Genomic DNA, 23,380 nt, shown 5'->3' on the forward strand with positions numbered 1-23,380 from the left:
GAACCCCTTCTGATCAATGATCAACATTGGAGCCATGGACAGCCATATTGACCCCTATACCCACACGAATAAATATTCGAGTGAACCTCCAGTTGTAGTGAGCTATTCATGTTGCTTCGCGATATGTCACAAACACCTGAGGTGAGATTTATTGCATCCCCATGGACGAACAATTTGTCCACCATGCAAGTTACCTTGTTACCGGTTTTGTTCTCTTTTCTCGTTTCCGTGTTCTGGCATCCCAGTGATCAAATCACAAGGTGGCTGGCCAGACGATTATGGATACCGTAACACCAAGAGGGCCTGAGAATATCTCTCCATCATCGGAGGAGCAAATTCCAATCTTGAGCTATCAAGTTACTTGACATACTTTTCCATGAACCCGTAAGCCGCCGTAATAGCCATCCATTTACGGATGACGTTTAACAAACCCCAAAGTTCATGAAGCAAGCATGAAGAAACTCGATACTCTCATGGTTTAAGGAATCATGCAAACGTTAACCATCTCTATGTTATGTACCATTAAACTTGTGATGAATGTATCTGATAGCATAACATCAATTCGGGTCGATTCAACACAAATGTTCCTCTAACATTGTGCCCTCAAAGTTGCTGGCATAGACATGCCCATGATCAGGAAAACATAACCATCATGCAACACTTGAGCTAGTCTTAGAGGCCAGACTAGGAATACATTTTATCGTTTATTATTCCACACGTGCATATGAGTCTTCCTCCGAGCCTCATTTTATTTGCAGACTCGAGAACCATAGAAGTTATAGCATGGAACATAAACCTAATTATGAACAGGGAGATAATCAATAACATTTATTATTGCCTCTAGGGCATATCTCCTACACGTGACTGCACCAATGATGTCCGGTGCAGGCGGTGTCTTGTTTCTGGCCACGAATCCCGCGGATGCGACGAGTACCACCGGCGCTCCGGCCGCGCCCCGCCCGCCGTCCCCGGGTACACCGCTCCCCACGAAGCACAACGCTCCCCGCCTCCAACTCTGGCAGTGCCTGTGTGCGCAGCTGAGCCAGCACGCATCATCACATCGCGCTCCGTCGAGATGGAGGAGATGAAAGAGGTGCTGAGCCGTGCGATGGTGGCCACCATCACGGGAACGCGGCCCCAAGTGACCGCCGATGAGGTTGCCCAGCTCATGTACTCCATGTTCGGCTTTGAAGACGGAGACTTCACCACCCACCTGCACAAGCCTGAGGATTTCCTCATCATCTTCGGCTCCCGCGCCTCCAAGGACCGCATGAACGGAGACCACTACATCCGTAGCCCGCGCTTCTCCCTGTCATTACACCCATGGTGCAAGCTTGCCCATGCCGGCTCCGTCGGGTTTGAATACCGTGTTGAGCTCGAGCTCCGCGGTATCCCCGCTCATGCCTGGCATCTCACGACGGCGGAGCACATCCTTGGAGCTAGCGTTTGGATTGAGCGCCTCCACCCCCTAACGCGCTCCCGTGCAGACCTCGCCACCTTCCACCTCTTCGGTCGAACTCATGACCTGGCCGCTATCCGTCGCGCCGCAATACTGGAGATCGTCTAGGTTACTCCGGGCCGCCCTGCCTCATCCCCCCGACTGTCACCACCCTCATGTACCCGATTTCCATCGCCCTCGCCCGCTCGGATGTCGACCTCGCCCACGCTCGCATCAACGCTCCACCAGCTAGTGACGAGGGTGGCGATGATGCCGATGCCGACGCCGACCCCGGCCCGGGTCGCGGCCGCCATCGCCGCCGCACTACTGTCGCACCGGACGGACGCGCCGACGGCATGGCTATGGACACCGCTGGCTGGACGCGCTCCCGTGGCCAACAGCGTGCTGATGGCGTGGTCGTCGCCGTTGCCTAGTCCGGAGCCTGCGCCGCCGCGCGTACTCTACTGTCGCCGGCGACTATGCCCCCCTCGGACCTATGCATGGACGCCTGGCCCGCCAACCGCACTGAGGGCCACCCCCTCGTCAGAAAGCCAAAAGAGGAAAGAGGGGAGGAAAGAGAAAGCACGAAAGAAAGGAGGTTGCGCTCGCCAAGGCTGTGACGACAGCAGATCCCAGGCCGACAGGATCGCCCCAGCGGGTGGCCGTGCATGTCGCTGCCCCAGCCGGCCCCCAACCGCTGGTGCCAACTCCCCCGATAGGGTCGCCTCAGCAGGTGGACATGCATGCCGCTGCGCCAGCTGACCCCCAACTGCTAGCGCCAATCCCCACCCTCCCCCTCTGACGTCGGGCCCGACGCGACCCCGTCACATGTGTCGCCTAGCGACCTGGAGGGCGCGACTACTGCTAACGAGCCCACCTGCAGCGAGGTCCCAGACTCCCAGCCAATGGTGCCACCCATCACTGCTATGGATGCTGACCCTTTGTCGGGACAAAGCGTCGCTTTGTCCGCGTCTGCGCCTGCCGCCGCTGGACTACACACTGCCCAACCCGCCCGGATGGACGCGCGCGATCTCCAATCTGATGCCGCCTTGCCACCACCCCATGACTTGCGGGTTACTTCCTCCACTGCTGCTGAGTCTGTTTGCCAGCCCGCAAGCCCTTCGGCGGCCCAAACCCAGGTGCAGATCCTCCAAAGGCCCCAAAGCCAGGCCTCTCCCAGGCCGTCGCCCTCTGGCCCTATGGCTGACGGCCCTTCCGATGAGGAAGTGATTCAGACGCCAACACCCACCATCAGAAGTGTGACATGCTTTGCACCCCCTTGTCATGCTCTGCCGCAGCCGCCTGCTTGCTCCCTCGACAAGCTCCTGGACCCTTGGCGACTTCCTCGCTGCGGCCACCAGATAGCTCAGCTCGGTCCTCCCCACTCCTAGCCATAAGCAGAGAAGACAGCCGTTGAACTTTGCCCAACCTCGGCATGGGCGCTTGGCCACCGCGGCCAAGACGAAGACCGGGGCACCGCCCACGGCCGAACGCCACGTGATAACCCACAAGTATAGGGGATCGCAACAATTTTCGAGGGTAAAGTATTCAACCCAAATTTATTGATTCGACACAAGGGGAGCCAAAGAATACTCTTAAGTATTAGCAGCTGAGTTGTCAATTCAACCACACCTGGAAACTTAATATCTGCAGCAAAGTGTTTAGTAGCAAAGTAATATGATAGTAGTGGTAATGGTAGCAAAAGGTAACAGTAGTAAAAGTAATGTTTTTTAGTATTTTGTAGTGATGATATCAATAGCAACGGGAAAGTAAATAAGCGAAGAACAATATATGGAAAGCTCGTAGGCAATGGATCAGTGATGGAGAATTATGCCGGATGCGGTTCATCATGTAACAGTCATAACCTAGGGTGACATAGAACTAGCTCCAGTTCATTGATATAATGTAGGCATGTATTCTGAATATAGTCATAACTTGCATCACATCTTTTGTCCTACCCTCCCATGGCAGCGGGGTCCTTATGGAAACTAAGGGATATTAAGGCCTCCTTTTAATAGAGAACCGGAACAAAGCATTAACACATAGTGAATACATGAACTCCTCAAACTACGGTCATCACCAGTAAGTATCCCGATTATTATCACTTCGGGGTTAACGGATCATAACACATAATAGGTGACTATAAACTTGCAAAGGATCAAGAACACTCATTTATTGATGAAAACATAATAGGTTCAGATCTAAAATCATGCCACTCGGGCCCTAGTGACAAGCATTAAGCATAGCAAAGTCATAGCAACATCAATCTCAGAACATAGTGGACACTAGGGATCAAACCCTAACAAAACAAACTCGATTACATGATAGATCCCATCCAACCCATCACCGCCCAGCAAGCCTACGATGGAATTACTCACGCATGGCGGTGAGCATCATGAAATTGGTGATGGAGAATGGTTGATGATGACGATGGCGACGGATTCCCCTCTCCGGAGCCCCGAACGAACTCCAGATCAGCCCTCCCAAGAGGTTTTAGGGCTTGGCGGCGGCTCCGTATCGTAAAATGCGATGATTTCTTCTCTCTGATTTTTTTCTCCCCGAAACAAACTCAACAGTAGGTTCAATTTCTACATCATTATCATTACTAGGTTGAGCATCATTATGAACATTATCATTAACATTACCACTAGTTTCAGGTTCATTACTAGATTGTCTTTCAGCATCAGAAATAGAAATATCATTTGGATTCTCAGGTGTTTCAACAATAGGATCACTAGAAGCATGCAAAGTCCTATCATTTTTCTTTTTCTTTTTTTTAGAAGAACTAGGTACATCTATATTATTTCTTCGAGAATCTTGCTCAATTCTCTTACGGTGGCCTTCAGGATACAAAGGTTCCTGAGTCATTCTACCCGTTCTAGTAGCCACTCTAACAGCATTATCATTATTCTTACTATTCAATTCATTGAGCAAATCATTTTGAACTTTAAGTACTTGTTCTACTTGAGTGGTAACCATAGAAGCATGTTTACTAATAAGTTTAAGTTCACCTTTGACATTAGCCATATAATCACCCAAGTGTTCAAGCATATTTGAATTGTATTTCAATTGTCTACCAAAATAAGCATTAAAGTCTTCTTGCTTAGCCATAAATTTATCAAACTCATCTAAGCATGGGCTAGCAAATTTAGTAAATGGGATTTTAGCTTTATCATATGTATAAAGAGAATTTACCTTTACTACATGTGTCGGGTTATCAAGACCATGAGTTTCTTCAATAGGTAAAGGATTAAGATCATATGTTTCTTCAACATGCGGTAAATTAAGACCATGTATTTTTTCAATAGGAGGTAAATTCTTAACATCTTCAGCTTTAATATCTTTTTCTTTCATAGATTTCTTTGCCTCTCGCATATCTTCAGGACTGAGAAATAGAATACCCCTCTTCTTCGGAGTTGGTTTAGGAATAGGCTCAGGAATTGGCTCTGGTGGTGTCCAATTATTTTCATTTGCCAACATATTGTTCAATAAAATTTCAGCTTCATCTAGTGTTCTTTCCTTGAAAACAAAACCAGCACAACTATCCAGGTAATCTCTCGAGGCATCGGTTAGTCCATTATAAAAGATATCAAGTATTTCATTTTTCTTAAGAGGATGATCACACAAAGCATTAAGTAATTGGAGAAGTCTCCCCCAAGCTTGTGGGAGACTCTCTTCTTTAATTTGCACAAAATTATATATATATCCCTTAAAGAAGCTTGTTTCTTATGAGCAGGGAAATATTTAGCAGAGAAGTAATAAATCATATCCTGGGGATTATGCACACAACCAGGATCAAGAGAATTAAACCATATCTTAGCATCACCCTTTAATGAGAACGGAAATATTTTAAGGATATAAAAGTAGCGAGTTCTCTCATCTTTAATAAACAGGGTAGCTATATCATTCAACTTAGTAAGATGTGCCACAACAGTTTCAGATTCATAACCATGAAAAGGATCAGATTCTACCAAAGTAATTATATCAGGATCAATAGAGAATTCATAATTCTTATCAGTAACACAGATAGGTGAAGCAGCGAAAGCAGGGTCAGGTTTCATTCTAGCACTTAGAGATTGCTTACTCCATTTAGCTAATAACCTTTTTAGTTCATTTCTATTTTTGCAAGCTAGAATAGCGAAAGAAGCTTCTTGATCAAAAACATAACCCTTAGGAATAACAAGTGATTCTTAATCATCACTTTCATCAGTATCATCAAATTCAATATTTTCAATTTCTCTAGCCCTAGCAAGTTGTTCATCCATAAATTCACCAAGTGGCACAGTAGTATCAAGCATAGAAGTAGTTTCATCATAAGTATCATGTATAGCAGAAGTGGCATCATCAATAACATGCGACATATCAGAACGAATAGCAGAAGCAGGTTTAGGTGTCGGAAGCTTACTCAAAACAGAAGGTGAATCAAGTGCAGAGCTAGATGGCAGTTCCTTACCTCCCCTCGTAGTTGAGGGATAAATCTTGGTTCTTGGATCTTTCAAGTTCTTCATAATGATAAGCAGATATATATATCCCAAGTGACTCAAAGAATAGAGCTATGCTCCCCGGCAACGGCGCCAGAAAATAGTCTTGATAACCCACAAGTATAGGGGATCGCAACAGTTTTCGTGGGTAAAATATTCAACCCAAATTTATTGATTCGACACAAGGGGAGCCAAAGAATACTCCCAAATATTAGCAGCTGAGTTGTCAATTCAACCACACCTGGAAACTTAATATCTGCAGCAAAGTGATTAGTAGCAAAGTAATATGATAGTAGTAGTAATGGTAGCAAAAGGTAACAGTAGTAAAAGTAATGTTTTTGGTATTTTGTAGTGATGATATCAATAGCAACGTGAAAGTAAATAAGCGAAGAACAATATATGGAAAGCTCGTAGGCAATGGATCAGTGATGGAGAATTATGTCGGATGTGGTTCATCATGTAACAGTCATAACCTAGGGTGACACAGAACTAGCTCCAGTTCATTGATATAATGTAGGCATGTATTCCGAATATAGTCATACATGCTTATGGAAAATAACTTGCATGACATCTTTTGTCCTACCCTCCCGTGGCAGCGAGGTCCTTACGGAAACTAAGGGATATTAAGGCCTCCTTCTAATAGAGAACGGGAACAAAGCATTAACACATAGTGAATACATGAACTCCTCAAACTACGATCATTACCGGTAAGTATCCCGATTATTGTCACTTCGGGGTTAACGGATCATAACACATAATAGGTGACTATAGACTTGCAAGATAGGATCAAGAACACTCATATATTGATGAAAACATAATAGGTTCAGATCTGAAATCATGGCACTCGGGCCCTAGTGACAAGCATTAAGCATAGCAAAGTCATAGCAACATCAATCTCAGAACATAGTGGGCACTAGGGATCAAACCATAACAAAACTAACTCGATTACATGATAGATCTCATCCAACTCATCACCGCCCAGCAAGCCTATGATGGAATTACTCACGCACGGCGGTGAGCATCATGAAATTGGTGATGAAGGATGGTTGATGATGACGATGGCGACGGATTCCCCTCTTCGGAGCCCCGAACGGACTCCAGATCAGCCCTCCCGAGAGGTTTTAGGGCTTGGCGGAGGCTCCGTATCGTAAAACGCGATGATTTCTTTTCTCTGATTTTTTCTCCCCGAAACTCAATATATGGAGTTGGAGTTGGAGTCGGAGAGGCAACAGGGGCCCACGAGGTAGGGGGCGCGCCCTAGGGGGGCAGGCGTGCCCCCCACCCTCGTGGAGAGGTGGTGGGCCCCCTGGCCTTCATCTTTTGCAAGTATTTTTCTTATTTTCTGAAAAGTGGCTCCGTGAAGTTTTAGGTCATTCCGAGAACGTTTGCTCCTGCACATAAATAACACCATGGTAATTCTGCTGAAAACAGCGTCAGTCCGGGTTAGTTTCATTCAAATCATGCAAGTTAGAGTCCAAAACAAGGGCAAAAGTGTTTGGAGAAGTAGATACGTTGGAGACGTATCACCGTGCGCAGGTGCGGATACTACGCACGCTCGGCATCGTCTGTGTGGATCAGGTGATCACCCCGGAAGCCATGAAAGCATACGATGATGTGTTTGTTGCGTCGATCCCCAAGACCGTCCTTGCGGCCATTGCGGCGCTGGTTGGATGCGAGCTCCCCGCTGACCCCTCTGTCGCACCGGTTACTACGGTCATCGCTGGTAGGCCGATCGAGGCCTAGCCGCGCGGGTGGGCCCCATGTGCCGATCATGCTTCTATGGATCATGGCCTGAAAATTATCGTTTGGAATGTGCGCGGATTGAACACTCGCGCTCGGCGCACCGCCATTCGCTCGTTGATTGTTTCTACGACGCGTCGATCGTTTGCTTCCAAGAAACCAAGATGGAGTTCATCCACATGTCTACTATCCTCGAAACACTTGGTTCGGACTTTGATGACTATGTTTACCTGCTGGTGACCGGCACTCGCAGTGGTATACTACTGGCCTGGAAGAGCAGGATGGTGACTATTAACAATCACATGTTCAGCCCCAACACGCTCACTACCCAGGTCTCGACTCCATCCAACGCTGATGCCCCTTGGTGGCTAACCATTGTATATGGGTCGCAGCAGGATCATGAGAAGATCGCGTTCCTTTAGGAAATACGCGGCGTCCGCGCCAATTGCGCCAGTCCATGGATGTTGTGCGGGGACTTCAACTTGATCTATCAAGATGAAGACAAGAACAACGGGAACATCAATAGACGCGTGATGGGGCGCTTCCGCCGTGTTATCAATGACCTCGCGCTTAAGGAGGTTTACCTCAATGGTCGGTGATACACATGGTCGAACGAGCAGACCCCGCCCACGCTGGTTCACCTCGACCATGTCCTATGCACCGCGGATTGGGAGGAGCGGCGTGGAGAATGCCACCTTCGCTGCCTCGCCTCGATCGTCTCCGATCATAGCCCGCTCTTGCTGGACTACTAGCCTTTGCCCTCGGTGCACCGGCGCTTTCATTTTGAGGAGTACTGGACGCGCATTGCGAGCTTCCAGGACGTGGTTGCAGCTGCTTGGATTTCGGTGGACGACCCGAGCCTGTTTCGCTGCATCATGCGGCACATGCAGGCCACCGCGCGCATGCTCACAAGCTGGAGTGCTCGCGCCGTGGGCAACATCCGCGACCAGCTCGCGATCTCGCATGAACTGCTCCTGTGTCTTGACTCGGCCCAGGAACTCCGCCAGCTAACACCCCACGAGGATTGGCTCCGCCGACAGATCAAGATGCCATATCTCGGCCTCGCTTCGCTGGAGCGAACTTCGGCGCGACAGCGCACGCGCATCTCTTCTCTTAAAGATGGCGACACCAACACATCCTTCTTCCATCGCCAGTGCACATATCGCAAGCAAAAGAACATGATCCACTCCCTGACGGTTAATGGCGCCATGCTCACTGATCATGCTGACATGGCCGCGGCGGCCCTTGCGCACTTTGACTCCCTGCTCGGGACTGATCGACCTCGAGACTGCACCCTTGACCTGCAGCACATCATAGAGCCGGCCGCCCTTGACGACCTGGAGGCCCCATTTAGTGGACGAGATTTGGCAAGCCATTGAGCGCTTGCCAGCGCGAAGGCGCCCGGCCCAGACGGATCCACCGCGGAGTTCCTTAGATCTTGCTAGCCCGTCGTCAAGCATGACTTCGTCTGCGCCTTCCAGCAGCTCCACGCGCTCCGGGGACGAGGGTTCAACTGCGTGAACCAAGCGCTGATAACACTGATCCCAAAGCGCGCCGACGCTGCCAGCCTGTTCGACTACAAGCCCATCTGCCTAATCCACCTCGTCGTCAAGATCTTCGCAAAGATGTTATCCCCGCGCCTTGCGCCCAAGCTGAACGACTTGATCAGTCCCATCCAGAACGCCTTCATCCCCGGATGCAGCCTCCACGACAACTTCTTGATCGTGCGACAGTCGGCGCGCCTCCTCCACCATCTGGGAGCCCCGCGCATCCTCCTCAAGCTTGACCTCACCCGCGCCTTCGACTCCGTCTTGTGACCCTTTCTCTTCGAGGCCCTGCGTCGATACGGATTCAGCGACCGCTTCCTCGGTTGGATCGCTATCCTGCTATCATCAGCCAACACCCGAGTCCTCCTGAATGGCGCGCTTGGACCTGCGATCTGGCACCGATGTGGACTCCGCTAGGGCAACCCGGTGTCACCGCAGCTCTTTGTGCTTGATGTTGACGCGTTGGGGCGCTTGTTTCACCGCGCTGCCGAGCTCAACGTCCTGCAACAGCTACACCCCCGTCGTGCAATCCCCATCATCTCGCTTTATGCCGACGACGTCATTCTCTTCTGCCACCCCTCGCCTAGCGACACGATGGCGGTCAGAGAGATCCTGCAGCTTTTCGGTCATGCGTCTGGCCTGCAAGTCAATTTCCAGAAGAGCACGGCCACGATGATCCGTTGCGCGGACGACAAGGTCGCCCCGGCCGTCGCGACCCTGGGATGCCCCCTCGCGGAGTTCCCCATCACCTATATGGGCATCCCCCTCACCTTGCGACGCCCGACGGCCGCCCAGCTGCAACCCGTCATCGACAAGACCGCCGGAAAGCTGCCCACTTGGAAGGCGCACCTCATGAACAAGGTTGGACGCCTCACCTTTTTGTCAAGTCCATGCTCAATGCAATTCCCCTGCATCAGCTCCTTGTGCTCGAAAGTCCTCAAACTCCTTGAGAAGATCCAGAGAGGATTCCTTTGGGTCGGCCGTGGCGATACTCAAGGCGGCAACTGCCACGTGAATTGGCGCCGCGTCTGCCGCCCTACTAGCCTGGGCGGACTTGGCATCCACGACTTGGAGCGTGCGGGCCTCGCCTATTGCGCACCAGATGGCTCTGGTTTGCACGCACTGATGGAAACAGAGCATGGGCTGGCCTCAACCTTCAGTTCTCAAGTGAGGAACGTGCATTCTTCTTCGCGTCCACCGTCATGATTCTTGGTGATGGTCAGCGAGCATTGTTTTGGGAAGACCGCTGGATCAACGGGCGATCCATCTCTGAGATCGCTCCTCAGCTGTACGCCCTCATCTCCAAGCGCAGACGCAAAAGCAGAACGGTGGCCAACGGTCTTCAGGCGCACATGTGGGCTTCAGACATTCACGACACCCTTGGCATCTACTCCCTCCGTTCCGAATTACTTGTCTTGAATTTGTCTAGATACGGATATATCTAGACTTATTTTAGTGCTAGATATCTCCGTATCTAGACAAATCTAAGACAAGTAAGGGCATGTACAATGGTGCTATCTTAGGAGTGCCACATAGAATAAATGATGAGGTGGAGGAGAGAGAACTCATAAGAGAAGGCTTGTCTTCTCTTATTTAAGATAAGACAAGAGATGATCTCTTAGCACAATATGTCTCACCACATTTTTAGGAATTGCTAATTATTCAAGATAAGACTAAGAGATGACCCATTGTAGACATTTTTCTTTGTCATCTCTAAATTACATGCAAAACTTAAGATAAGACTATCTTATCAACCATTGTACATGCCCTAATTCGAAAGGGAGGGAGTAGGAGATTGGCCAATACTTGCTAACCTGGAGAGCCATCGAACATACCACCCTCTCCGCTGAACCGGACCAACTCCATTGGACGTGGAATGCTTCAGGCACATACACCGCCCAGTCCGCGTACCTCACCACCTTCCACGGCTCTACATCCTGCCCGACATGGAAGCTACCTGGAAGGGCTGGGCCCCCCGCGAGTGAAGTTCTTCCACTGGCTTGCTAGCTTGGGACGTTGCTGGACAGTCGATCGTCTCGCCCACCGCAGACTGCCGCACCCTCCCCGCTACCCGCTTTGTGATCAGGTGCCGGAATCGATGAACCACCTGATCCTGGACTGCCCCTTCACCAAGCAGGTTTGGCATGACGTCCTGTCTTGGCTGCGCCTACCATGCAGCGCCTAATGGTGAAGGCTCCATGTCGGTCTGGTGGCGCACGGCGCGGCAGGCCACGCCCAAGCTGATGCACAAAGGACTCACAACCACAACGTTGCTGATCCCTTGGATGACCTGGAAACATCGCAACGACTGCGTCTTCAATGCTGCAACCCATCGACTAGCGTCTTGGTAGCAAGGATCAAAGAAGAAGCTACGCTTTGGGCAACCGCGGGTGCCCGAGGCCTGCGTGTCATCCTGCCACAGACCTGGGACGTCCACTGATGTTTTCTTGTGTTTTGTCTGTACCGGTGCCTCCTAGGAGGACGTAACAAACTATCTCTCTTTTCAATATAATGAAACGCAAAAGCCTTTTTGCGTTTTCTTGAAAAAAGAACAAACAGAAAATTAGACTAGATATCTAAAGAATTTTGGAAGTGTTACAAAATACATACTTAAGAGATGGTCAAACAATGTTCTGAATATAAGAGTTCTATAACTCACAAACAATTGAGTGTTTGCTTCCATGGACCAAATGAATGCGGGAATAGGCAACAAAATCAGAAACAAAACAAAAACCTAAAGAAATAAAATCATACACTAGTAAAAATATGGACATATTCTTATTCTTATGTTAATAAATGTGCCAGAAGACAGGTAACAACACGATTTGATATAATAAACACAGAACATTTTCGCGTTGCCAACTACAAGAGGAAAACATGATATAAACAACATTGTTTTGGGCGGACAGAAGACATTCATAATAAAGAATTTCCTCGGTTCTGGTCTCCAAATTGCTTCCGCACCACGCCATGAGATGGCGCATCAGAAGAACGGAAGTATTTAGTTTGATCATCATTATAAAGTATTTAGGTTGCCCTCCAGAGAACAAGATAGTAAAAAACAAATAAATTTCCCAAGGGCAACCTTAGAACATTTGTATAATTATCAACAGCTTAGTTTTTTCAGACAAGGCTGCCAAATAGCAAAAACAAATAGACAAGAAAAAATAGATCACTCTTGGATCCATATGAAAGAAAACACACTAGGAAAAAAAATTAAAATGCAGTATCCTCAGTTCAAGTCTCCACTTCTTCCCCATAGGAGAATTTCAGAACAAGGAAAGTACCATGGTGAATGATGGTCGAGCTGTCAGATAATGCATTCTAGGCAAATACATCTCCATCAAGCAAAAGGAGCATAGGGATTATGCTTATGATGTTCATCAACAAAGTAAACTCAGGTCTCAAACATGTGCCATCACTGGACTCACAGAACTGACTGAACTGAAGAGAAAAGAAACTTAAAACCATCAAACATACAACGATAAAGTATTTCCGAACAGTAGGCGAAGCAGATCGCATAAAGTATTTCCCTTTTGGAAAATTCAAGCCTGGTGAAATATAACAGAGGGTTTGAATCATCAAGGAGCTCAAGTCACATGATTCCGAACAAAAAGTGTTGTTCAACATGAACTAACACTCAAAACCTGATAAATTTGTCCTCAGAATTACGGAATGCAGCATGGACGCATAGCGACCGATCAGTCCCGAAAGATGGTATGATTAACAAGATTTTCATCACCGGACAAACATTAACAAAAACACAAACATACAGGTTACATAGATCAAATCTAAACTTTTTTGGGGGTTGGACGTCAGAATTGCAGTCAGACATCCAAGGACAAGACATTGTATCAAGAGCAAAAAGGGAAGGATGAGAAAAGATCTAACAACATTAGCTCACAAGCCTGGCTGTGCAAAAGCACTTTTAGCGGCAACTGAAAATGTTTTGAGAATATATCATCATTGCCATAAATTTCCTAGCAGAAAAACATCTACAAATATATCAGAGAGGCATGAAGTCCCAGGATCTGATCAGTGCCTGAAACTGATCACTGGCCCAATATGCTTGTAGCTACCAGAGAAGGACCATTAGGCCCAAGTTATATCAATTTTAATAAATACTACAAGAACAAGCTAGGTCAGAGAGAATCCCTCAAGGACCCACAGAAAATCACACACACTGTAGGAAGGGACTGACATTTCCAGCCAATACAACAAAATTAAGGACACTTGTTAAAACCTCATAAAGCCGCATAAATTTTTGTCACTTCAAAATCTGACAGCAATTCCAACATGTAAGATAGGCATAACCATGTACTCCACAGATAGCACAAACAAGACTAATAATGGATCATTGACAAGTAGGCCATACCAGACGAAGCAATTATACTACTCAAAAACAGTGTACTCGCAGTGCGTCTGAGCCAGTTGGGCTTTTCTTGGCTTAAGAGAAAGCTAAGAGTATTGAAGCCATGAGTTGAAACAGCCAATTTTACATGTGATTCGGTATGATGTTTTCAAAGACAAAAAGGCACACCAGACGATTCATTGGAGACAAGCATGGTTCACGTTCAACATGGCAACCAATATAATAGATAAAACTATCGTACAAATTTCGTTAATCAGAGCGCACTTTCACAACAACTAAAGAAACAAAAACCAGTCTGTACCCACAAACATCAATTATATCTCAAATGAATGAGCATTGACAGTAATTCTTGTGATACTGTAATGCAAGCTGTTCAGTTTGGTTCAAACCAAACAATATATTGACAGTCCCAAGATTTATTTATTGAACATGTTCAAAACATTATTTCATCCTTGGCCAAGCCTTAGCCACCTGAAACACCATCGAGCATCTTTTGTTGGATTGATGAAAGACCCTAAAAATCATATTTAAAACCAACCAAAAGTGTAGGGATCACAAAAAGAACAGAAAGGAATTGGGGAGTGGAACTCAGATGCGATCAGAGCCTGTCGGGATGTATGCGTGTCTTCACATTGTGACATCAGGGGATTGACAGACTATCATACATAACATCATCACCTCGCATCAAAATCAATAGATCCTTGAAACAAATCAACACGTCAATACTCAGAGAAATAAACATCCAGAAAACAACGTAAAACTGGATCAAAGGGGGCTCAGAAGTTCTTAGAGGGTTGTGTTACCAACATCGGCGCATCCGCCTACAGCACAGGTTACGTTCCTCATTGCTGGCGATAGCTTGGCACAAAAACCAATCATCTCCAACAGGAAAAAGACTCATGGGATACGAATACGTAAAAAACACAGATGCTACAGATACCGTCTGATAAGAATCACTAATTTAAGTAACCGTATCGGTGCAATTTAGACAAATAACTGCTAGTTGTGGCAACCTTATGTGTGGTGATGAACGCAGCCTCAGACCGTCCTAGTTCATGCGAAATGTCGACAGAGTCCAGGCAATCAATGTGCCTGTTCAGCAACCAATACAAGTCATCACCGGCCAGCATCTTACACGATTAAAAGAAGATGGGAAAATAATAGTGCAACGTAATGGTGTCAGATTCAAAGTATTCTCAGCACCCTTCCGAGGAAGTAAGACAGGGATAACTGTACTTTTACTTGTGATCTCATCACAATGCCCATACTAATCAGTTCAAGAAATCAATAAAAAATCAAATGGTTGTACAGTCCATCAGATCTTCCTATCAAACTAGCAAGAAATAACACAAAGAAAAGAAGAGAAGAGAAAACAGAGAGTAGGGCACGTGAATATATGCGGATCCAGGATAAGCTGGCACAGAGAACGCCACCAATTCATAACAACAAAAAAGACGCCTAAGCCAATTTGTACCCACAAAAACTTGACGAATGAGCATTGTCAGTAATCCTTGTGATACTGGAATGCAAGCTGTTCAGTTTGGTTCAAACAAAACAATATTTTGACAGTCCCAAAATTTGTTTATCAAACATGTTCAAAACATTAATTCATTCTCGGCCAAGCCTTTATCTGCCTGAAACGCCATGGAGCATCTTTTATTGGATTGATGAAAGACGCAATAAAAAGCATATTTAAAACCAAACAAAATTGTAGGGGTAACGAAAATAAGAGAAGGGAATCAGGGAGCGGGAGAGTTGCGATCAGAGCCTGTCGGGATGTATGTGTGTCTTCATATTGTGACATCAGGGGATTGACAGACTATCATACATAACATCATAACCTCGCATCGAAAATAAATCCATCGTCGAAATAAATCCAACATGTCAATACTCGGAGGAATAAACATCCAGAAAACAACGGGAAACTTGATCGAAGGGGGCTCAGAACTTCTTGGAGGGTTGTGTTACCGACATCGGCACATCCGCCTCCGGCACAGGTTTCGTCGTTCCTTATTGCCGGCGATTGCTTAGCACAAAAACCAATAATCTCCAACAGGAAAAAGACTCATGGGATACGAATAAGTCGGAAAAAAAAAACACAGATGCTACAGATACCGTCCAATAAAAATGATTTATTTAACCATATCGGTGCAATTTAGACAAATAACCGCTAGTTATGACAACCTTTGATGAATGCAGCCTCAGACCGTCCTAGTTCATGCAAAATGTCTGACAGAGTCCAGGCAATCAATGTGCCTGTTCAGCAACCAATACAAGTAATCACCGGCCAACATCTTATATAGACGATCAAAATAAGATAGGAAAAGAATAGTGCACAGTAATCGTGTCAGATTCTCAGTATTCTCAGCACCCTTCAGAGAAAGTAAGACAGGGATAACTGTATTTTTACTTGTGATCTCATCATCCACGTCCATATTAATCAGTTTGACAAAAAAATAAAAAATAGGATGTGTCTAGGGCACATCTAGATGTGCTCTAGTTATTGCACATCTAAGTGAGTGAATCAAACATAAAAGAGAAAAAGAAAAAAGAAAATCGAAATATCCACACGAATCTCAATGTAAGATCAATGACATAGAACTTAGATGTGCAATACTTATGGCACATCTAGATGTGCTTTAGCAAAACTGAAAAAATAAATGATTTACAATCCATCAGATCTTCCTATCAAACATGAAAAAACTACAAGTCTATAACACAAAGAAAAGAAAAGGAAACAGAGAGGACGGCACGTGAATATATGTGGCGTTTCCAGGATAAGCTGGCACGGAGGACGCCACCAATCAGGATATAACCACACATCAGAGAATGGTGTGTAGCGTCCGAGACTAATTACCGTGAGTTACGCAAATCATCCTCAGGAATTGGTAATGAACGCGCATCAAACCAAACCAAACAAAAAGAGAAGAACGGCCGAGCGATGGGGATGGATGAGATCTGCGAGCTCAGACAGCCAAGGGGTTGTCTGCAGACGCTGCTCAAGAGGCAGCAATGGCATCAGAAACTCTAGTCCACAAATCTGTCATCACTGCTACAATCTCTCATCGACCATCGAAAGGAACAAGAAACGAACCGTACCATTGAACGAGCGACGCGGATGGAGGGAGAAGGGGGAGAGAGCCGCAGCCCGCAGGCGCAGGGGATGAACTTTGAGGTTGTGGGTACGGAGACGGCGTTGGTGGGGATTAATAGTTTTTCTCGAGGAGGTGGGGATTTATCTAGGGTTTTCGTCGGGTGCAGCAGATTGGGGCGGGCGCACGCATCGGCCTGCTGGGCTACCGGGCCAGATGCTAATCAGAGAGATTTCAGGAGTCCACCACATTGGGCCGGCTGAGGATTAGACGCGTCTCTCGGCTCGACCCACTCCTTCACCGTAGGACAGCCCGCACTCTCTAAATTCTCTCAAAAAGAAGACTTACTTGCACTCTCTAATTTTTGTTAACTGTCGAAGTAAATGACCACGGGTAGTCTAGCCGACTTCCCCTGGTTCTTCAGAAAAATTATAGGCCGATTGAGCCTCCAAGCGTCCAAGATGTGGGGCCGCCTTCCCCCAACTGGCTACCTCTCAGGCCGACTGCGCAAAGGCGGCCCTGCCCTGAAATCCTTGAGAAACAAGACCATGAGAAGGCCGACTCCAAAAAGCCGGCCATGAGAAGGCCGACTCCAAGGAGTCGGCCCCTCAGCAGGCAGCCAAGATCGAGCCCTCAGAGTCTGCGCCCACCTAACGGCGACGAGATGGGGCGTGGCTATAGTGAAGCCTGCCACCTTCGAATCCCGGGGCACGCACGGCCACAGTACGTCGAACAGGGCGGCCATCACCCGTTCGGCGCGGCACTGTTGCCATGTTGATCATGACGTCACCCATGGCGAGCAGTCAGTACGACCCGTGGGTGGCGGGCCCCCTCAGTCAAGAAGATATCCAAAGGCGGCCAGGCCTCCCGAAGTCGGCCTGGGGTATGACCGGCTCCCAATAGCCGGCCAGCTCTCTCCCTTGAAGGAGGAGCCTCATTAAGGAGATAAGATGAGGTAAGGCTACAGTGATGCGCCGCCCAGCGGCGGCACTGTAGCCACGCTTACCACGAGAAAGCCCTCGTCACCAGAGGCGAGGCAACAGTAACCAGCCTCCGACAAGACCCCTGAGCGGTGGGACCGGCCTGTCGACCAGAAGGCCGGCAGCCGGCGGGGCCCGCTAGTCGGTGGGCCCATTGATCGGCGAAGAAGCCGGACAGCCTAGACACAGACGGCTGGGGCCCGCACCCAGCCGGATTATCATTGTACCACTGGGGGGTAGGCCTATATAAACCCCCCGGGGCACCCATGCAGGGAGATCCCCCTTTTCGATGGTTCCAGACACCTCGTCAATAGGAGAGACGGGCTAGCCTTGCCCTTCCTCATCCTTTCACCAAACAGCTCAAGGAGCCTCTTGTAGCTACTTGTCAATCTAGTGACCATGCGGAGACCCCGCAGAGCAGCAGTAGGGGTGTTATCTGTTGGGGAACGTAGTAATTTCAAAATTTTCCTACGCACACGCAAGATCATGGTGATGCATAGCAACGAGAGAGGAGAGTGTTGTCTACGTACCCTCGTAGACCGAAAGCGGAAGCGTTAGCACAACGCGGTTGATGTAGTCGTATGTCTTCACGGCCCGACCGATCAAGCACCGAAACTACGGCACCTCCGAGTTCTAGCACACGTTCAGCTCGATGACGATCCCCGGACTCCGATCCAGCAGAATGTCGGGGAAGAGTTCCGTCAGCACGACGGCGTGGTGACGATTTTGATGTTCTACTGTCGCAGGGCTTCGCCTAAGCACCGCTACAATATTATCGAGGATTATGGTGCAAGGGGGCACCACACACGGCTAAGAGATCAATGATCAATTGTTGTCTTTGGGGTGCCCCCTTGCACCCGTATATAAAGGAGCAAGGGAGGAGGAGGCCGGCCCTAGGAGGGGGCGCGCCAAGTGTGGAGTCCTACTAGGACTCCCTAGTCCTAGTAGGATTCCACCTCCCATATGAAATAGGAAAAGAGGAAGGGAAAAGGAGAAGGAAGGAAGGGGGCGCCCCCCTTCCCTAGTCCAATTCGCACCAGACCAAGGGGAGGGGTGCGGCCACCCTTGAGGCCCTTTTTCTTCTTTCCCGTATGGCCCAATAAGGCCCAATACGTATTCCCGTAACTCTTCGGTACTCCGAAAAATACCCGAATCACTCGGAACCTTTTCGGTGTCCGAATATAGTCGTCCAATATATCGATCTTTACGTCTTGACCATTTCGAGACTCCTCGTCATGTCCCCGATCTCATCCGGGACTCCGAACTCCTTCGGTACATCAAAACTCATAAACTCATAATATAACTGTCATCGAAACCTTAAGCGTGCGGACCCTACGGGTTCGAGAACAATGTAGACATGACCGAGACACATCTCCGGTCAATAACCAATAGCAGAACCTGGATGCTCATATTGGCTCCCACATATTCTACGAAGATCTTTATCGGTCAGACCGCATAACAACATACGTTGTTCCCTTTGTCACGGTATGTTACTTACCCGAGATTCGATCATCGATATCTCAATACCTAGTTCAGTCTCGTTACCGGCAAGTCTCTTTACTCGTTCCATAATACATCATCCTGCAACTAACTCATTAGTTGCAATGCTTGCAAGGCTTAAGTGATGTGCATTACCGAGAGGGCCCAGAGATACCTCTCCGACAATCAGAGTGACAAATCCTAATCTCGAAATACGCCAACCCAACAAGTACCTTCGGAGACACCTGTAGAGCACCTTTATAATCACCCAGTTACGTTGTGACATTTGGTGGCACACAAAGTGTTCCTCAGGTAAACGAGAGTTGCATAATCTCATAGTCATAGGAACATGTATAAGTCATGAAGAAAGCAATAGCAACAAACTAAACGATCAAGTGCTATGCTAACGGAATGGGTCAAGTCAATCACATCATTCTCCTAATGATGTGATCCCGTTAATCAAATGACAACTCATGTCTATGGTTAGGAAACATAACCATCTTTGATCAACGAGCTAGTCAAGTAGAGGCATACTAGTGACACTCTATTTGTCTATGTATTCACATATGTAATATGTTTCCGGTTAATACAATTCTAGCATGAATAATAAACATTTATCATGATATAAGGAAATAAATAATAGCTTTATTATTGCCTCTAGGGCATATTTCCTTCAGTCTCCCACTTGCACTAGAGTCAATAATCTAGTTCACATCGCCATGTGATTTAACATCAATAGTTCACATCACCATGTGATTAACACCCATAGTTCACATCGACATGTGACCAACACCCAAAGGGTTTACTAGAGTCAATAATCTAGTTCACATCGCTATGTGATTAACACCCAAAGAGTACTGAGGTGTGATCATGTTTTGCTTGTGAGAGAAGTTTAGTCAACGGGTCTGCCATATTCAGATCTGTAAGTATTTTGCAAATTTCTATGTCAACAATGCTCTGCATGGAGCTATTCTAGCTAATTGCTCCCACTTTCAATATGTATCCAGATTGAGACTTAGAGTCATCTGGATCAGTGTTCAAACTTGCATCTATGTAACCCTTTATGACAAACCTTTTGTCACCTCCATAATCGAGAAACATATCCTTATTCCACTAAGGATAATTTTGACCACCAGTGATCTACTCCTAGATCACTATTGTACTCCCTTTCCAAACTCAGGGCAGGGTATACAATAGGTCTGGTACACAGCATGGCATACTTTATAGAACCCATGGCTAAGGCATAGGGAATGACTTTCATTCTCTCTCTATCTTCTGTCGTGGTCGGGTTTTGAGTCTTACTGAACTTCACACCTTGTAACACAGGCAAGAACTTCTTCTTTGACTGTTCCATTTTGAACTACTTCAAAATCTTGTCAAGGTATGTACTCATTGAAAAACTTATCAAGCATCTTGATCTATCTCTATAGATCTTGATTCTCAATATGTAAGCAGCTTCACCGAGGTCTTTCTTTGAAAAACTCCTTTCAAATATTCCTTTATGCTTTGCAGAATAATTCTACATTATCTCCGATCAACAATATGTCTTTCACATATACTTATCAGAAATGATGTAGTCCTCCCACTCACTTTCTTGTAAATACAGGCTTCACCGCAAGTCTGAATAAAACTATATGCTTTGATCAACTTATCAAAGCGTATATTCCAACTCCGAGATGCTTGCACCAGTCCATAGATGGATCGCTGGAGCTTGCATATTTTGTTAGTACCTTTAGGATTGACAAAACCTTCCGGTTGCATCATATACAACTCTTCTTTAATAAATCCGTTAAGGAATGCAGTTTTGTTTATCCATTTGCCAGATTTCATAAAATGCGGTAATTGCTAACATGATTCGGACAGACTTAAGCATAAATACGAGTGAGAAACTCTCATCGTAGTCAACACCTTGAACTTGTCGAAAAACTTTTTGCGACAATTCTAGCTTTGTAGATAGTAACACTACTATCAGCGTCCGTCTTCCTCTTGAAGATCCATTTAATCTCAATGGCTCACCGATCATTGGGCAAGTCAATCAAAGTCCATACTTTGTTCTCATACATGGATCTCATCTCAGATTTCATGGCCTCAAGCCATTTGGCGAAATCTGGGCTCATCATCGCTTCCTCATAGTTCGTAGGCTCGTCATGGTCAAGTAACATGACCTCCAAAACAGGATTACCGTACCACTCTGGTGCGGATCTCACTCTGGTTTACCTACGAGGTTCGGTAGTAACTTGATCTGAAGTTACATGATCATCATCGTTAGCTTCCTCACTAATCGGTGTAGTAGTCACAGGAACAGATTTCTGTGATGAACTACTTTCCAATAAGGGAGCAGGTACAGTTACCTCATCAAGTTCTACTTTCCTCCCACTCACTTCTTTCGAGAGAAACTCCTTCTCTAGAAAGGATCCATTCTCAGCAATGAATAACTTGCATTTGGATCTGTGATAGAAGGTGTACCCAACATTTTCTTTTGGGTATCCTATGAAGACGCACTTCTCCGATTTGGGTTTTAGCTTATCAAGTTGAAACTTTCTCACATAAGCATTGCAACCTCAAACTTTAAGAAACGACAGCTTTGGTTTCTTGCCAAACCACAGTTCATACGGTGTCGCCTCAACGGATTTAGATGGTGCCCTTTTTAATGTGAATGTAGCTGTCTCTAATGCATAACCCCAAAACGATAGTGGTAGATCTATAAGAGACATCATAGATCGCACCATATCAAGTAAAGTACGATTATGACGTTCGGACACACCATTACACTCTGGTGTTCCAGATGGTGTGAGTAGTGAAACTATTTCACATTGTTTTAACTGAAGGCCAAACTCGTAACTCAAATATTTTACTTCTGCGATCATATCGTAGAAACTTTTATTTTTGTTACGATGATTCTCCACATCACTATGAAATTCTTTGAACTTTTCAAATATTTCAGACTTGTGTTTCATCAAGTAGATATACTCATATTTGCTCAAATCATCTGTGAAGATCAGAAAATAATGATACCTGCCACGAGCCTCAATATTCATCGGACCACATACATCAATATGTATGATTTCCAACAAATCTGTTTCTCGCTCCATTGTTCCGGAGAACGGAGTCTTAGTCATCTTGCCCATGAGGCATGGTTCGCAAGCATCAACTGATTCATAATCAAGTGATTCCAAAAACCCATCAGCATGGATTTTCTTCATGCGCTTTACACCAATATGACCTAAACGGCAGTGTCACAAATAAGTTGCACTATCATTATTAACTTTGCATCTTTTGGCTTCAATATTATGAATATGTGTATCACCACGATCGAGATCCAACAAACCATTTTCATTGGGTGTATGACCATAGAAGGTTTTATTCATGTAAACAGAACAACAATTATTCTCTAACTTACATGAATAACCGTATTGCAATAAACATGATCCAATCATATTTATGCTCAACGCAAACACCAAATAACACTTATTTAGGTTCAACACTAATCCCGAAAGTATATGGAGTGTGCGATGATGATCATATCAATCTTGGAACCACTTCCAACACACATCGTTACTTCACCCTTAACTAGTCTCTCTTCATTCTGCAACTCCCGTTTTGAGTTACTACTCTTAGCAACTGAACTAGTATCAAATACTAAGGGGTTGCTATAAACACTAGTAAAGTACACATCAATAACATGTATATCAAATATACCTATGTTCACTTTGCCATCCTTCTTATCCGCCAATTACTTGGGGTAGTTCCGCTTCCAGTGACCAGTCCCTTTGCAGTAGAAGCACTCAGTTTCAGGCTTAGGTCCAGACTTGGGTTTTTCACTTGAGCAGCAACTTGCTTGCCGTTCTTCTTGAAGTTCCCCTTTCTTCCCTTTGTCCCTTTACTTGAAACTAGTGGTTTTGTTTACCATCAACACTTGATGCTTTTCTTGATTTCTACCTTCGTTGATTTCAGCATCACGAAGAGCTTGGAATCGTTTCCGCTATCCCTTGCATATTATAGTTCATCACGAAGTTCTACTAACTTAGTGATGGTGACTAGAGAATTCTATCAATCACTATTTTATTTGGAAGATTAACTCTCACTTGATTCAAGCGATTATAGTGCCCAGACAATCTGAGCACATGCTCACTTCTTGAGCTATTCTCCTCCATCTTTTAGCTATAGAACTTGTTGGAGACTTCATATCTCTCAACTCGGGTATTTGCTTGAAATATTAACTTCAACTCCTGGAACATCTCATATGGTCCA

The 23,380-nt window shown here is 46.2% G+C and overlaps 1 long non-coding RNA gene, 11 other non-coding genes and 1 pseudogene across 12 annotated transcripts; all 13 read right to left on the minus strand.

Moving 5' to 3' along the window:
- Positions 1 to 12,134: 12,134 nt before the first annotated feature.
- On the minus strand, positions 12,135 to 12,230 carry LOC119304547 (annotated as a pseudogene).
- A 330-nt stretch (positions 12,231 to 12,560) lies between these two features.
- LOC119304555 lies at positions 12,561 to 12,632 on the minus strand. Its single transcript, XR_005148354.1, has one exon. It is a non-coding gene; the product is annotated as a small nucleolar RNA R66 (small nucleolar RNA).
- A 231-nt stretch (positions 12,633 to 12,863) lies between these two features.
- On the minus strand, positions 12,864 to 12,954 carry LOC119304492. Its single transcript, XR_005148308.1, has one exon. It is a non-coding gene; the product is annotated as a small nucleolar RNA SNORD96 family (small nucleolar RNA).
- A 1,218-nt stretch (positions 12,955 to 14,172) lies between these two features.
- Positions 14,173 to 14,261, minus strand: LOC119304712. Its single transcript, XR_005148430.1, has one exon. It is a non-coding gene; the product is annotated as a small nucleolar RNA snoR14 (small nucleolar RNA).
- An 89-nt stretch (positions 14,262 to 14,350) lies between these two features.
- Positions 14,351 to 14,429, minus strand: LOC119304691. Its single transcript, XR_005148411.1, has one exon. It is a non-coding gene; the product is annotated as a small nucleolar RNA U61 (small nucleolar RNA).
- A 184-nt stretch (positions 14,430 to 14,613) lies between these two features.
- Positions 14,614 to 14,702, minus strand: LOC119304696. The gene has a single exon (XR_005148416.1). It is a non-coding gene; the product is annotated as a small nucleolar RNA snoR20a (small nucleolar RNA).
- A 48-nt stretch (positions 14,703 to 14,750) lies between these two features.
- On the minus strand, positions 14,751 to 14,839 carry LOC119304572. The gene has a single exon (XR_005148359.1). It is a non-coding gene; the product is annotated as a small nucleolar RNA R38 (small nucleolar RNA).
- Positions 14,840 to 15,335: 496 nt separating this feature from the next.
- LOC119304715 lies at positions 15,336 to 15,424 on the minus strand. Its single transcript, XR_005148432.1, has one exon. It is a non-coding gene; the product is annotated as a small nucleolar RNA snoR14 (small nucleolar RNA).
- A 91-nt stretch (positions 15,425 to 15,515) lies between these two features.
- Positions 15,516 to 15,597, minus strand: LOC119304692. The gene has a single exon (XR_005148412.1). It is a non-coding gene; the product is annotated as a small nucleolar RNA U61 (small nucleolar RNA).
- Positions 15,598 to 15,776: 179 nt separating this feature from the next.
- LOC119304698 lies at positions 15,777 to 15,866 on the minus strand. The gene has a single exon (XR_005148418.1). It is a non-coding gene; the product is annotated as a small nucleolar RNA snoR20a (small nucleolar RNA).
- Positions 15,867 to 15,918: 52 nt separating this feature from the next.
- LOC119304570 lies at positions 15,919 to 16,011 on the minus strand. Its single transcript, XR_005148357.1, has one exon. It is a non-coding gene; the product is annotated as a small nucleolar RNA R38 (small nucleolar RNA).
- A 143-nt stretch (positions 16,012 to 16,154) lies between these two features.
- Positions 16,155 to 16,771, minus strand: LOC119296873. The gene is made up of 2 exons (XR_005145426.1): positions 16,678 to 16,771; positions 16,155 to 16,573 (listed from the first exon to the last, which is right to left on the minus strand). It is a non-coding gene; the product is annotated as an uncharacterized LOC119296873 (long non-coding RNA).
- LOC119304708 lies at positions 16,334 to 16,468 on the minus strand. Its single transcript, XR_005148425.1, has one exon. It is a non-coding gene; the product is annotated as a small nucleolar RNA snoR80 (small nucleolar RNA).
- Positions 16,772 to 23,380: the final 6,609 nt, after the last annotated feature.

The sequence above is a fragment of the Triticum dicoccoides genome, chromosome 5A (genome assembly GCF_002162155.2).
Source record: "Triticum dicoccoides isolate Atlit2015 ecotype Zavitan chromosome 5A, WEW_v2.0, whole genome shotgun sequence".
Lineage (NCBI taxonomy): Eukaryota > Viridiplantae > Streptophyta > Magnoliopsida > Poales > Poaceae > Triticum > Triticum dicoccoides.